This window comes from Lynx canadensis, chromosome B2 (assembly GCF_007474595.2).
Source record: "Lynx canadensis isolate LIC74 chromosome B2, mLynCan4.pri.v2, whole genome shotgun sequence".
In the NCBI taxonomy this organism is placed as follows: Eukaryota; Metazoa; Chordata; class Mammalia; order Carnivora; family Felidae; genus Lynx; species Lynx canadensis.
The window spans coordinates 66,771,295-66,788,067 of NC_044307.1; positions in this window are offsets into that span (position 1 = coordinate 66,771,295).

The window sequence follows — 16,773 nt, forward strand, 5'->3', positions numbered from 1 at the left end:
TCTGCCCCTCCCTGTTCATGCTCTGCCTCTCTCTCTCAAAAATAAATAATAAAACATTAAAAAAATATTTAAAAAGGTAAGTCCATTTGTTCCTCCCCTCCCCTCCCTTCCACAAAGCCTCCCAACCTTGACTCCTGAGCTTCTAAATTTCTAGGTGAATCGTTAGAGTCAGCACATCCTGAGTATGGACTAAGAACTGAGTTCTGCAAGTGGGAAGTGCCTGGGGGAATTGAGTTGTATGCCAATCACGTGCCTATTTTAAATTTCATGCCACAAGTTTCTTATTCTAATGTGACTGCTCTTCCCTCCTCTGTAGGGCAACTCAGACGTAAGGAGGCCAAGGAAGCCCTCAGAGAATGGCTCTTGAAGGAACTGAATCATATTGCCCATGCACCATGAAGACAATTGGCCCCACCTTGTGAGGTGGGCTGGGCCCTGGAAATTGGAGAAAAACAAGTATACTCAGATCCTCACCTTGCTTTGGCTTTCTTGTTTCTTGAGCAAATAGATTTATTTCAGAGCTCACCACTAATCTGAAGAGTTAAAATTTAAAAAGACAGTTCTGTGCTGATGGCCTTGTGGGAAAGTGTTTGGTTTCCCAAGAGGCTGAGAGTAAGAGTGAGAGAGATGGTAGAGTTGGCCTGTAGTCACCAGGACTCTGGTTTCATGGGCCTTCCTGATTTTCAACACAGGCTTGAAGTAGCTGGGGGTGGGGGTGTCACTCCTGGCCCCAGAATGAGTCTATGTTCACCTCCCCTCACAACATCCCACAGCAGTTGGTGGGCGCCTGAGGTACCCTGAGGTGTGTCTGGGGTACAAGACCTTAGTGTGGAACCTTCATGTTGAGACCTCTTGGGGGCTCTGGACTAACACGGCTAATTCCCTCAGTAGGGAATTTCTCCAGAGGTCCTGTAGTTGGAACCACAATTTAGAACCATGGCTCTGAGGGCATGGGTGCATGTTTAACTCCATGAAGAAGAGTGCCGGTTTCTCCTGCAGGACACCCTCGTCACTGGTGCTGAAAGACTGACATAGGCTCTAGTCCACATCCTTGTGGCTTCCACCTCATGCTTATTGGTTCTACTTTGTCCCTGCTCTCTCTGCTTTATATCATCTTCCCTTTCCTTCCAACTGTCTGCCCAGAGGTCTTCAAGTTGCAGCAACTGCTGCAAAGCTAACAACCTTACAAAGACTAACCAGCTTCCACAATGATGTCAGGTCAAATCCTGACAATGAAGGGACAAATCTGTCATTACTAGCAGATGATATGATTGTTGAGGGAAATAAATAAAACTATTAGTACTAATGAGAGAGCAAGTTTATCAGATACAAGAACATGCCAAAATCAATAGTGCACTAGTATACTAACGGACAATGATAAACAGAAAACAACAATTTAATACCTTTTTTTTTTTTTAACGTTTATTTATTTTTGAGACAGAGAGAGACAGAGCAAGAATGGGGGAGGGTCAGAGAGAGAGGGAGACACAGAATTGGAAACAGGCTCCAGGCTCTGAGCAGTCAGCACAGAGCCCGACGCGGGGCTCGAACCCACGGACCGCGAGATCATGACCTGAGCCGAAGTCGGACGCTTAACCGACTGAGCCACCCAGGCGCCCCCAGAAAACAATTTAAAGAAAATCTCAAATAATAAAAAACACAAAGTAATAGACCAAATAGAATAAAACTATAAAAGTTTTCTAGACCAAATAGAATAAAACTATAAAAGTTTACTGTAAGATATAAAAGAGGACCTAAATAAACAAAGGACTATACCATTCATTCATCAACCTAATGACTGTCCACAGCCAAATCCCAAATTCCAACAGATTAGTCACTTTGGAAGCTGACAAGGCACTAAGTCATTATGCTGGAAATTGATATATTGTGGGTAGAACCAAGTATTTACACCACATTTCTCGTAGAAACTCTTTTGGAATAATCAAGATAAGGAAAGCACCTTATTTAGAACTCAAGCCAGTGATAATAAAAAATAAAAGGTGGAATTAAAATATTACCATTCTGCAATCACTGATGGGATAATAGACCTAAGCAAATGATCATCAATGAACACAAAAACTATTAGATGAAAGGCAGGTGGAAAAATTCATAATAGGTGAATCAGGATGACAACACTTGAACCCACTGGTTAGTTTTCAGTATTAGAAGTGTATACATGCCTCCTGATATTCAACAGGAAGTAAAGACCACTGCAGATAAAGTCTTCCTTCCAAAAATAAAATTGAACCTGAAACTATTCAAGCTTCTTGCTCTAACTACCAGTTTTTAGGAAACATGGAGATGGGTGAAATGAAGATACAATCAGCAAATGAAGCATGGAAAAATAACCTGGTTTTCTAGGTCATACACATGTAAAATTTAAAAAGACTTAAAGACATTAATCAAATGTGATGGGAAAGTCTTTCCAACATCTGGATTCAAATAAGTAACTGTAAAACTTGAACAGGATCTGGGCAGGATATATTAATAAGCTGCTGTTAATTTTATTAAACATGATGATGGCATTAAAGTTATGGATTCTCCTCTACCCTCTATCACCAGTCCTGACTTCTCCATGACCTTCCCTCTAAAACTTAGTGTTCTGGAGCACCTGGGTGTCTCAGTTGGTTAAGCGTCCTACTTCGGCCCAGCATGATCTCATGGTTCCTGAGTCTGAGCCCAGCATCTGGTTCTCTGTTGTCAGCACAGAGCCCTCTTCAGATCCTCAGTCCCTCTCCCTCCCCCCCCCCACTTGCGAGAGAGAGAGAGAGAGAGAGAGAGAGAGAGAGAGAGAGAGAGAGAGAGAGCTCTCAAAAATAAACATTAAAAAAATAAAAAAATAAAGCTTGGTGTTCTGATGATCCCATCCTTTAGTTCTATTCTTGTCTTCACACTTGCTTCCTAAGAATTCTTACTGATTCCCAAATTTGACCAGGTTTCTAAACCCTGATCTCCACCCAGAACCTCTCTCCTGATGCTACCAGATCCACCAACTATGAAGTCCTCAAGATATCAGAAATTCTACGGGTTCCAATCTCAACTCGGTGTCTCATTCTTTCCATTTAACTTGCTTTCCAGAACAGATGACCAGCATAATAACCCTGAAGCATCTTCTTCAACTCCCTTTTACCAATCCCACATACCTGGTTGAATACTGAGGGACCTAACAACTTCTGTGGGAGGGTGCTCTTCACTAACTTCTAATAAAAAGGATATACTTTTTAAAGATATAATTTGTCACCTACAAAAATGTAGTTTTCAGCCTCTGACTTAGTAGTTAAATGTCTGGGACTCCATCCTACAATAACTCACAAATAAAGCAACATGAACAAAGTTTTTTTCATTTCAGCATTGTTTGCTATAGTGCCAGAGTTTTGAACAAAAAAAAAAAATGATTAAAATTTGGGAACCAATTATCTAAATCACATAAACGTAATACAGTGCATTGCAAGCGTTAATACACACACACACATACTAGAAAGAATGAACAGAATATCTTTGATGTACTGTTGACTAAAAAGACCAAGTTATAGATTCGAACAGTATGACCTCAATTTTGTATCAAGCCTTCAATAGCCGTGGCTGGTGCTTCTGGTACCAGACAGGGAAAGCTGCTGAGGCTGCAGACACAGACAGCCATGCGACAGTGGGGCCAAAGCCTAGGGTGCGAGTGAAGAGACGAGTCGATCCCAGGACTGGTGTTGCAGGTGCTAAGTCCAGGAGACTAGGTGCCTCGCGTCCAGCCCTCGCCATCCACCGGGGCCCCGCGGGCAGTGGCAACCTGCGCACAGGACCAAGTCTCACAGCGGCCACTTCTGTGCCTTCAGAGACCGACCCACCCGGGTCTACTTAGGACTGAAAGTAAAGAACATAACCAGAAAAAAAAAGAGGAGACAGAGAAAGTCCCTCCCCACTCGGCGGATGCGACTGTTCCTTACCTTCTGACTACGAAGCAAGCGCGTAAAGAGCAGCGGGTCGCGAGGTCCCTAGTTGCTAGGATTGGATGGCCCCGCCCCACATGCCCTGCGGGCCAATGAGCGACCGGGGGCGGGGCTCAGCGACACCTCCGAAATTTGGCCGCTCACTATTTTTCTGGTCTTGGCTGTGCACTCCCTAGGTGAGTTGAGCTTTGGTTTCTCTTTGTGGCCTGATTATATCTGACTTTAATTCACGACTGCAAGTGGACCTGGGAACCTTAGGAAGTTCGGCGGTGGTCTCTTCCACCTGGAAGCAAGTCTGGCTAAAATGTGTTTTGGTGAGTGAGCACAGAAGTGATGCCCACGTGAGGCCCTGTCCCTCCTCCTCCCCAGGCCCGCCAGCACCCGGGACACCTGTCCGAGGCCCGCTCCTCCTCCCCCCCCCCCGCCCCCCCTCCACCCCAAGCTCCCCCAACTGCCCAGCAAGTTTCGGAAACTTTCCACCCTTGGACCCATGTTCTCTCTCTTTTTTTTTTTTTTTCAAAAAAAATTTTTTTTAATTTTTTTTTTTCAACGTTTATTTATTTTTGGGACAGAGAGAGACAGAGCATGAACGGGCGAGGGGCAGAGAGAGAGGGAGACACAGAATCGGAAACAGGCTCCAGGCTCTGAGCCATCAGCCCAGAGCCCGACGCGGGGCTCGAACTCACGGACCGCGAGATCGTGACCTGGCTGAAGTCGGACGCTTAACCGACTGCGCCACCCAGGCGCCCCTCAAAAAATTTTTAATGTTTCTTTATTTTTGACAGAGCGTGAGCGAGGGAGGAGCAGACAGAGGGAGACACAGAATCCAAGCAGGCTCCAGGCTCGAAGCTGTCAGCACAGAGCCCAATGCAGGGCTGGAAACCACAAACCCGGAGATAATCACCTGAGCCAAAGCGACTGAGCCGCACCACCCACCCCCAACCCCCAATGTTCTTCCCTCACACAGGCCTTAACTTTGAGCAAGTCCCAGCAAGTCCGGGCAATCGAGAGAAGTGACTGCAACTGGGCTGAGGCGTGTAAATTCCCACTTGGACCCAGATGAGGTTGCGGACCAGGGATCGCTGTTGCTCTGGGGGCTGGGGACCGGGCCATATGGGTGAACCAAGTCCCCGATGGATGGCGCTCCTGAGGTGCTCGGGTGGAGCGCTGTTTCCTTACCACCTCAAGCTGAATTGTGTACTGACAGGGAGGGGAGAATGATTAAGCCAGGGCCCACTTCTCCAACAGGTTCAGTAGGCACAGTGCATGAGACCCATGACAATATTTCATTATTTTTTTATTTCTCTATTTATTTTGAGGGGGGCAGGGCAGAGAGAGAGAGAGAGAGAGAGAATCCCAAGCAGGCTCCATGCTATGAGCACAGAGCCCCACGAGGGGCTCTCTGATTCCACAAACCCTGAGATCATGACCTGAGCTGAAATCAAGAGTCTCCGCTTAACCAACTGAGCCACCTAGGGTGCCCCTCCCATGACAATGTTTTAATTAAAAAATATTTTAATCAGTGGCACTTGGATGGCTCAGTTGGTTGAGCATCAGATTCTTGATCTCAGCTCAGGTCTCGATCTCAGGGTGGAAAGTTCAAGCCCCACACTGAATGTGGAGCCTACTCAAAATAAGAAGAAACCTCCCCCAAAATATTTTAATCAGTGGGGTGCCTGGGAGGCTCACTGGGTTAAGCATCAGACTCTTGATCTCAGCTCAGGTCATAATCTCACAGTTCCTGAGATGGAGCCCCGAGTAGGGCTCTACCCTGACAGCTCAGGGCCTGCTTAGGATTTTCTCTCTCCCTCTCTCAAAATAAATAAAATAAACTTAAAAAAATATTTGATTCAGAAAAAAAGAACATTATAATAATGAGCCCTGTCTCATTATATTTGTTTTTATGTCAATGCCATGGTAAAGTACAATAAATATTTATTTATTTAGTCTTTTTTAATGGAGCCCTTTAGGGCCCAAGAAGGCATAAGTGCTCAGGACCCATGAAAGTGATAACGCTTTTATCTAGTGATGTGGAATCCCAGAGGCCAAAGGACAGTGGCAAGGCTCTTTTGGGGGCCCAACTCAGATGTGCATCTAGAACTCCATTTTATGCTGCACTTCATGGAGCAAGACCTAAAGCCAACCCAAATCCCGCAAGCTACAAAAGTTAATGGTTGCTGAGGTGTCAAGGAAGGCTCAGATTAGAGGCCTGCTCCCAGCCCTGAATTTGAAGACCAACATGTTCTCATTTTCCACCTTCCCTTCCCTCTGTATTTGCCTATGTTATTATAGTCTGGAGTTTTTATTGGAACTATAAAAAATGCATTTCTTAACCTTTGGATTGACTGATGAGGGAGAAGAAACTTATCTTGTACTTAATTCTCTTTTTAAAATTGGACTTTCCTTGCTGGCATACTGACTTGAAATGGCTTGGGGCAAGTCAAGGTAAAGGTGAGCTCTATGACCCTTCCTACAGTCCCCTTCAAGCTACCTCTTTGCTGACAGAATTAACCTTTTCTTTTAAAATTTTTTTTTTCAACGTTTTTATTTATTTTTGGGACAGACAGAGACAGAGCATGAACGGGGGAGGGGCAGAGAGAGAGGGAGACACAGAATGGGAAACAGGCTCCAGGCTCCGAGCCATCAGCCCAGAGCCTGACGCGGGGCTCGAACTCACGGACCGTGAGATCGTGACCTGGCTGAAGTCGGACGCTTAACCGACTGCGCCACCCAGGCGCCCCCAGAATTAACCTTTTCTTAGGTAACAGAGGAGAGAAAGGAAAAAGGAAAAAAGTAGCTCAGGGTGAGGAAGAAAAGTCTGCCCTGCTGATTACAAGGCCAAGAGGACAGGCACTGATAAAGCCAGCTGCAAAGTTAACAAGAAAGTGTTTCTCCCAAAGACACGTTGCACCCATAAATTCATAAATTGTAATAATGATTTCCCCTTCCTCCTTTGAATTTTTTAAAAATATTTATTTATTTTTGAGAGGGAGACAGAGAGTGAGCTGGGCAGGAGCAGAGAGAGGGGGAGACACAGAATCCGAACCAGACTCCAGGCTCTGAGCTGTCAACAGAGAGCCTGACGCGGGGCTCAAACTCACAAGCTGTGAGATCATGACCTGAGCCCAAGTCAGACACTTAACCCACTGAACCATTCAGGTGCCCCTCCCCTCCCTTCTTTGAATGACTACTGTGTTCTTACTAAATGAGAAACTTTGCTTTCCAAGATTATAGACTATCAGAAACTGCTGTTTGAAATTCTATCAGTAACAAGGAAACATTCCACTTTTGCCTGGAGGACCTAGCCACTTTGACAGAGAAGGAGTCTTGATTTACAAGTCAGTTGCAGAGTTTCAGTTAAAGGGCTACTGGAGAGGCACCTGGGTGGCCCAGTCAGGTGTCTGACTTCGGCTTAGGTCATGATCTCGCGGCTTGTGAGTTCGAGCCCCGAGTTGAGCTTTGTGCTGTCCAGGCTCAGAGCCTGGAGCCTGCTTTGGATTCTGTGTCTCCTTCTCTCTCTGCCCCTCCCCTACTTGTGCTCTGTCTCTGCCTATCAAAAATAAATAAAATAAATGGAAACAGCTACTGGATACAGCATTCTAAATGTATCTCAGTTTTGCAGTTTGCAAGGAAATAGGACCCCACTTCACAGTTAAGATCTGATGTTCATTTTACACCCACAATCCAAAGCAACATTTTTATTTATGTAAAGTTTACCTACACTTCATTCTTCCCCAAATCCTGTAAAAAGAAAAAAGTTTTTTGTTGGTGAGATGCTCCATAGTTTTCTGTTATGCATTGTCCTTCATTAGAATGAGTCCATAAATCGGGGCGCCTGGGTGGCTCAGTCAGTGAAGCGGCCGACTTCGGCTCAGGTCATGATCTCACAGTCCGTGAGTTGGAGCCCCGCATCGGGCTCTGTGCTGACAGCTCAGAGCCTGGAGCCTGTTTCAGATTCTGTGTCTCCCTCTCTCTGACCCTCCCCCATTCATGCTCTCTCTCTGTCTCAAAAATAAATAAACATTAAAAAAAAATTTTTTTTTAAAAAAGAATGAGTCCATAAAACTGGCTTTGTCAAACTACAGGCTTGTCCCCAGTAGTCTTATACTGACTAGTATTTGGGCTAGGACAATTTGGAGGAGGGTCTGCTGAGGTTTTCTTGTGAACCTCACTGCCACAGACCAAACTCTCCCCTCCACTCAGTAATAATGTATACCTCCAAGACCAAGGCCCCTGTGTTTTACTCGCTGAGGACTCTGTCTCCAACTGTATGTTTGTTTCATTTCTTCCTGATTCTGGACTTGATCATCTATCTATTTGGCACTTTTTTTTTTAACGTTTATATATTTTTGAGAGAGAGAGAGAGAGAGCGAGCAGGGGAGGGGCAGAGAGAGAGGGAAACAGAATCTGAAGCAGCTCCAGGCTCTGAGTTGTCAGCACAGAGGCCAACACGGGGCTTGAACTCACAAATTGTGAGATGACCTGAGCTGAAGTCAGATGCTCAACCGACTGAGCCACCCAGGTGCCCCTATTTGGCACTTTGATATCAAATTTTTTATTTATCTAGTGAGATTTGGGGCATGCTCTGGTGAAATATGGTTTTCAACTTTATCTCCCCTCAATGTGCTTTGCTACCATCTTGTATGTTGTTTGTCTGTATTTCTTCAGTCTTGTCTGTGCATGAGAAATTCATTTGGGAAAGAGCCTCTGTGTGTGTTCTGCCTCCTAGAAGCATGCTCATTTCTTCAGCCAGCAGTTGGGGTGGCCATTCCAGGACTCAAGTGAGGTAAGTGACATGCCTAGGATGCAGAATTTAAGGAGGTAGTCATCTCAGGAGCATGTAAGTGCAGTGACAATATAGTTTCTTCCTAACTGATCAAATTAAAATTTTCCCAAGAGAGAGGGAAAGAAAGGAAGAGTGTGAGTAACTTCAGATACATATGAAGTTATCATTGAAAAAGCCCAATTTTGTGTTGTACTTTGTTCATCGGCAACAACCATAGTATATTTTATGATATAAATCAAAAGGTCCTGGAGGTCTGTCAATATCCTTTTTGTTCATAATATGTTCTTTGACTACAATCTTATGATTATGTTTTACCATTAGAATTCCATTTTCTTCCATTCTGCTATTGCTGATTAACATAACGCATTTTCCAGATATATTTAGCCTTATTCTCCTAGCAGAGATAAATTGATTAGTCTTAAACTAGCCCTGATGAAAAAATTTAAAGGCATATCCAAAAAAGTTTCTAGTGAAGTCCTCTTTGCTGATAATATAATCCGTTAAAAACTGTAAAGATGAAACAGGACCTGGAACCAAACCCTCAAGACCCCTTTAAGCACCTCCAAATAGTTTTTATTGTGTTTCCCCCAGCAGCAGGATTTAATGTTTAGTCATTACATGTCTATTTTCAGGATAGACCAAAGCTTTTCCCAAAAAAGTGTTGGGGTGGTGGCATGTGGAGATGCTTGATTTTGTGTTTCCTGCCTAGGAAATTCTGAGTTCTACCTCCAGTGATAGAGACACCAGAACCATTATGAAGGAGCTTTGTAAGATATTACATCTTGCTCATGATCTCCCTGTCCATCCCACCTTCATTCTTCAGGTATGATAGAAAGGATAAACAGAACATTCAAACACCTATGTTAGCCAAACTTTCAGAGAATTCTAAATTTCTTCGATATAAATCATTACTGATAATGACAACTCCCTCAGGAGTGCATTATTTTCTCCCTATGAACTGATAACCAGGCTTTCCCATATGTCTGGACATACTTCTACTTATCTCAATGTCTCATATTTAGGCTAACATTAGCTAAATATTACATATTGACGGTAACATAGCTAAATATTACAAGTACATACTGTCACACTCAGTTGGTACCAGAAGCATCTCTACAACATCCTCTTCACAATTTAAATCATCTTTGGCCACCTGGGTGGCTCAGATGGTTAAGCATCTGACACTTAATTTTGGCTCAGGTCATGACCTCATGATTCCTGGGATGGAGCCTGCTTTGTGCTGATCTGGCTTTGTGTTGAGAGCCTGGAGCCTGCTTGGGATATTTTTTCCCCCTCTCTCTCTGCCCTTTCCCCACTTGGGCTTGTGTACTCTCTCTGACTCAAAATAAATAAATAAACATTAAAAAAGTAACTTAAAAAGCAATAATCCTGCAGGAGCAGACGATGGCATGTAGGTGACCCTTTCATCTAAAAAGGCTAGATGTGGTGACACTGATACCAGTTCTTTGACACATTTTTTCTTCACAGTACCCACATGCCTGCTTGTTTTATGAACATACTTGCATCCTATGTTCAATAACTTTACTCCTAAATCTACCACATGAGTAAGCTAAAGAATCATCAAATGTATGATTCCATTTATATCAAGTTCAAAAACATGCTAAGAGAAGGGAAGGTCCAAGGACGCTGGTAATATTCTTTCATTTGATCTGGAGGGTGTTTACAGCTTCCTTGAAGACGCATTGAGCTTCAGCCTTATGATTTGTACACGTAAGTAGATAAATTAAAATTATTTTAAAAAAAGAGTTTAGACATCTACTGATCAAGTACAATTAGCATGTAGTCTTAATAAATTCTGATTTATCTATAAATTTGGAATTATTTCACAGAGGCCACAGAACAGAGTAAGTGCCCAGAACACAAGAGATAGTGATCAAAAAAGGAGAAAAGTAGACCCAGGTTTACAAACAGGATTTGGACATCCCTTTGGATTTCAGTCTCTGAGTCAGGCCTTCAGGCACTGACTTCAGGCACTGGAGAGCTTCACTTTAGATATGTAGAGTAAAACAGCCAGTGGAAAGCGCTGAAGCCCAAAGCTACTTGTTGGCAAATCCCAACATTGAAAATCATTGAAGAAAATGTATCATAGCGGAGGGAGGAAAGATTGAGAAAGTGAACTTTTACTTTGTCAAAGGCTGCAGTGGTCCAATTGGGGTACCTGGGTGGCTCAGTTGGTTAAGGGTCCAACTTTGGCTCAGGTCAGGATCTCATGGCGAGTGAGTTTGAGCCCTGCATGGTGCCCTGTGCTGACAGCTCGGAGCCTGGAGCCTGCTTCAGATTCTGTCTCCCTCTCTCTGCTCCTCCCTTGCTTGCACTCGGTCTCTCCATCTCTGAATAAACAAACAAACAAACATTAAGAGTCACATGCTCCTCCAACTGAGACAGCCAGGCACCCAGCTGCCTCTATTTTCTTGATCAAGTAGTTTGCAAAACTGTGTATGAGCCAGGAGGACATGATCCTATTAGTGGGCAGTGAAAGGGTCCAACAAGGAAAATGACAAGGATGTGAAGAGTAAACGCAACACAACCTGAAGGAAGGAAGTAATAAAGTGAAAAAATCTACTCAGTAGAAAACAAAACAAGTCAAAGTAAAAAGTGGGTCTTTTGAAAAGATAAACTCGACAAATCTTTAGCTCGACTGACAAAAGGATTTAAATTACTGAAATCAGAAATGAAAGAAGGGATATAATCACTGACCTTACAGAAATAAAAAGAATTACAAGGGAATACTATGAACAAGCATATGCTAACAAATTAAGTTACCTGGATGAAATGGAAAACTTCCTAGAAAAATACAAGCTGCTGGGGTGCCTGGCTGGCTCAGTCGTTAAAGCATGTGAGCCCCACGTTGAGTGTAGATATTACTTAAATAATTCAAACTTTAAAGAGTCAATTATAGTAATATACAACGTTAATAAAGAACATATGATCATCTTAACAAATGCAGACAATGTGAATAGTGTTTTGGGGTGATGGTGCGATTCAGAGCCGACAGCCAAGAAAGAATTCTTAAAAACGTCTTTGGTGCAAAAAGGTGATTTTTTTTTTTTTTTTTTTTTTTAAATCATGGGGACAGGATCTGTGGCAGGAAGAGGTGCCCTGGGATTATGCTGAGTGACTGCTTATATACTGTTGGAGTTGGGGGCGTAAAGTCAGGAGAAAGTTTTTTAAAGGGATATTCTTATGCTAAAGAGGATTTACAGATTACTGGAGGCCTAGGTATTATCAGGCTAAGGGTGTTTTTCCCTCTAGCAAAGCATTAAGATGGTAGGGAGTTCCTGGAGATTAGGTTATTGATGAGATAATTGTAAACTGATGGAGTCTCCATCAGTTTAACCATTTGTTTTCTGTCCTTTCCTTTATTCTTGGGCAGCCTGGAATGCCTGAGGAATATCACACATATCCCACCCTGGGGTGGGAGGAGAGGTTGTGCTAGCTTGTGCTTGGCCCTCAGCTTGCCCTATGGTCCCTCATCAAATGTATTTGACAAAAATCCAACATCTATTAATGATAACACTACTAGGAATAGAAGGCAACTTCCTCAACTTAATAAAGGTCATTATCAAAAAACACACAGCTACCATCATACATCATACTTAATAGTGAAAGACTGAATTCTTTCCCCAAAAATCAAGAACAAGGTAATGATGCCTGCTCTGACTTTTATTTAACGTTGTATTGGAGGTTTCTAGCCAGTGCAATCAGGCAACAAAAAGAAATAAAAGGTATGCATACTGGAAAAGAAGTAAGACTGTCTTTACCCACCAACAAAAAGATTTTGTCTGTAAGAAATCCTAAGGCACACACACACATTACTCTAAAAATGAGTTCAGAAAGGTTACAGGGGGCAAGATCAATATACACTAAAATCAGTTATATTTCTATATACTAGCAAGGGACAATCTAAAAATGAAATTAAGAAAATTCCAGTCATAAGAGCATTAAGACACTTAATGCAGGGGTGCCTGGGGGGCTCAGTCGGTTAAGCATCTGACCTCAGCTCAGGTAGCTTAAGCATCTGACATCAGCTCAGGTCATGATCTCACTGTTCCTGAGTTTAAGCCCCGCATCTGGCTCTGTGCTGACAGCTCGGAGCCTGGAGCCTGCTTGGGATTCTGTGTCTCCCTCTCTGTGCCCCTCCCCAGCTGGCACTCTGTCTCTCTCTGTCCCTTAGAAATAAATAAACTTTAAAAAAATTTTAGAAAAGTGGGTGATGGGCATTGAGGAGGGCACCTGCTGGGATGAGCACTAGGTGTTGTATGGAAACGAATTTGACAATAAATTATATTTAATAAAAAATTGTTTAGAAAAAAAAAAGACAATGCAAAAGCTAAAACTATGAAACTCTTACAGAGGGAGACACAAAATCTGAGCTGTCAGCACAGAGCCTGATGCAGGGCTCAAACATACGAACAGACTTGAGCTGAAGTAGGACGCAAATCCAGGCGCCATGAGGCAAGGGTTTTTAAAATTTTTTAAAAAGAAAGTGCACATGAGGAAGGGGCAGAGAGAGAGGGAGAGAATCCCAAGCTGACTGCATGCAATCAGCACAGAGCCTGGGGGAGGGGGGGTTGCTGAGCCAACAGAAACAGACAGCTAACCCACTGAGCCACCCACATGCCCTGAGGCAAAGATTTTAAATAAGCTCTACACCCCACTGGTGTCCAGAAAACAAAAAAGGAAATTTTAATGACCTTGGTTTAGGCAAAGTTGTTTTTTTTTGTTGTTGTTTTTTTTTTTTTTTTTTAGAGTTAGCTTTGTACCCAATTGTGGGGCTTGAACTCAGGACACTGAGAGATCAAGAGTCCCATGCTCTCCTGACTTGAGCCAGCCAGGTAACCCTAGGCAAAGAGTTTTTAGATATAATACCAAAAGAGGGGAACCAGGGTGGCTCAGTCGGTTACGCGTCCAACTTTGGCCCAGGTCATGCTCTTGCCGTTCACAACTTTGAGCCCCATATCAGGCTCTGTGCTGACAGCTTAGTGCCTAGAGCCTGCCTCAGATTCTGTGTCTCCCTCTCTCTCTGCCCATCCCCTGCTCACGCTCAAGCTCATGTTCTCCTTCTCTCTCTTGTGCGCACGCGCTTAAAATATATATATATATATATATATATATATATATATATATATATATAAAATACCAAAAGCAAAAGGGATAAAAATGTTGGTAAGTTAGAGTTCATCATAATTAAACTTTGTGCTTTAAAAAAACACCATCAACAAAGTGAAGAGACTGACCACACACTAGGAGAAATTACTTGAGAGTTTTATATTATATAAAGGATAAATATAGATCTTACAACTTATTAAGACAACCAATTAGAAATGGTCTAAAGAAAAAAATGGATAGAAGATATTAATGTATCTTTCACCATACAAAAGGCCAATAGCACATAAAAGATCTTCTATATCATACGTTATTAGGGAAAAGAAAATTAAAAGCACAAAATAGCACTAGAGCACCCAAAATGTCTAAAATCAAAAAGACAGTAACAAGTATTGAGGATGTGGAGAAACTAGAGCCCACATACACTTCTGGTGGGAATGTCAAAAGCCACCTTGGGAAAGTTTGCCTGTCTCTACATGAGCATTCCTGGATATCTGCCCAAGAGAAAACAAAGTCTTCTAAGCAAATGTTCATAGCATTTTTTTTTTCATGACATCCAAATGACAACAACCCAAACATCCATTAATTGGTTAATGTATAAAAAAATTTGTGGGGCACCTGGGTGGCTCAGTCGGTTAAGCGTCTGACTTCGGCTCAGGTCATGATCTCACAGTCCATGAGGTCGAGCCCCGCGTCGGGCTCTGTGCTGACCGTTGAGAGCCTAGAGCCTGTTTCAGATTCTGTGTCTCCCTCTCTCTCTAACCCTCCCCTGTTCATGCTCTGTCTCTGTCTCAAAAATAAATAAACGTTAAAAAAAATTAAAAAAAAATTTGTACTATATCCATCTTATGGAACACTAGTTGAAACTAAAAGGAAGGAAATACTTGGGGCACCTGGGTGGCTCGGTGGATTAAGCGTCTGACTTTGGCTCAGGTCTTGATTTCAGTGAGTTCAGGCCCTGAATTGGGATGTCTGCTGTCAGCACAGAGCCCACTTCAGAGCCTCTGTTCTCCCCTCTCTCTGTCCCTCCCCCTCTCAAAATAAACTTAAAATAAATAAAAGGAGGGGTTGTGTGTGAGGGGATGGGCTAAATGGGCAAGGGGCATTAAGAAAGACACTTGTTGGGAGGAGCACTGGGTGTTATACGTAGGGAATGAATCACTGGATTCTACTCCTGAAATCATTATTGCACTATATGCTAACTAACTTTGATGTAAATTTTAAAAATAATTAAAAGAAAAATAAATGAAAGGAAGGAAATACCGATGCTTGTCATAGCATAGCAGGATGAACACTGAAAACATCATAATAATTGAAAGAAGCCAGACACTAAAAGATAAATATTATTAGGATTCTGTTTATGTAAACCTTTATAGAGACAGAAAGATTGCCTGTGGCTAGAGGCTGGAGTGATTGCAGATGCACAAAGTTTTTTGAGGGGTGATGGAAATGTTCTAAAATTATATTGCAGTGATTTCTAAAATTACTACATTGTACACCATACTAAATTGCAGTCCAAAATTGTGCTAAGTATGTTGGCAAAACAAGAGTCATCATCTCAGTATTAAAGAACTGAAATTTTATTTCTTTAACAGAACCACTTGTGATCTTTAAAACAAGTTTCTATTAATAGCAAATGAGGGGCGCCTGGGTGGCTTGGTCGGTTAAGCGTCCGACTTCGGCTCAGGTCAGGATCTCGCGGTCGGTGGGTTCGAGCCCCGCGTCGGGCTCTGTGCTGACAGCTCAGAGCCTGGAGCCTGTTTCAGATTCTGTGTCTCCCTCTCTCTGTGACCCTCCCCCGTTCATGCTCTGTCTCTCTCTGTCTCAAAAATAAATAAACATTAAAAAAAATTAAAAAAAAATAGCAAATGAAAGGTAACAGAATGACACCCCAAAATGACTGTAGAAGTTCAGGATATGCCACCCCCAATAAGCTGCTTTGATACACTGTTTTGGGCTGTAGGTGGTTGAAAAACAGCAAATGCAGGGACAGGCTTTCTCTGAACTCCCTTTTTCTGCCCAAAGACATACTCCAGAAGGAACTCAACTGGCATAAACACCTCCTGGCCAGAGTCTCATAAACGAGGCTAAGATTGATAAAAATGGATGACACCCAGGCAAACTGTCACAAATCCTCAGACCTCACACCTATTCTTCGAAGGGCCCATTTATCTTTCTAAAAATGACTTCCTCTCCCCTAAGAGATTTACATTCCTCCTCTTTTCCTATTAAAATGGTATTTAAGCCTAAATCCTAAGGGGTTAGGCAGTGTTGCTTATTTTTTCCCGTATCTTTCTCTTGTTAATATGTCTTTTGTTACAGGGGTTTCAGCCAAGAACTCAGAAAAGTAAAGCGCAAATAATTTTTCCTCCCCCCCCCTCCCCGCCCAAAAGCAGGACAGGCACATTCTGTGACAGAACTCCAAATGGATGGGCCTCTTGATACCCACACTGTGCACCCACACAGCCCACCCACTCTCTTTGTGTTGAGGTGAGCATAAGGAAAGGCCCTGCATCCCAGTTTTCTCACCAACAACTAATATAGACGATCATCATGGCTTCCATTAGCTTCTCCTTCTCTGTCTCCGAAAGGAAAAACCTACAAGACTTTCAGTAGTTCACAGGGCCACCCGTAATACCTTGCTTGTTGAAAATCCCTCATCCATCGTTAAGTGAAACCAGAGGAAGCCTGCCCCCGCTTTTTATCCTTGGGACTAAATTGAGCATGTGGTGGTACCCTTTGAGGTTAGGCGGGTAGAGGGCATGCAGGGGGACATGCCGATTCTTTCCCTGCCATCACCCGGCTAAATCTTCAGGGACCCCAGAAGACTGCGGTTTCCCCAAACAGAGTGGGCGGGACGCGGCCTCCAGAAAGCTCGGGAGGCCTTGCAGAAAGGCGAACAGCGCTCCCCACTCAGGA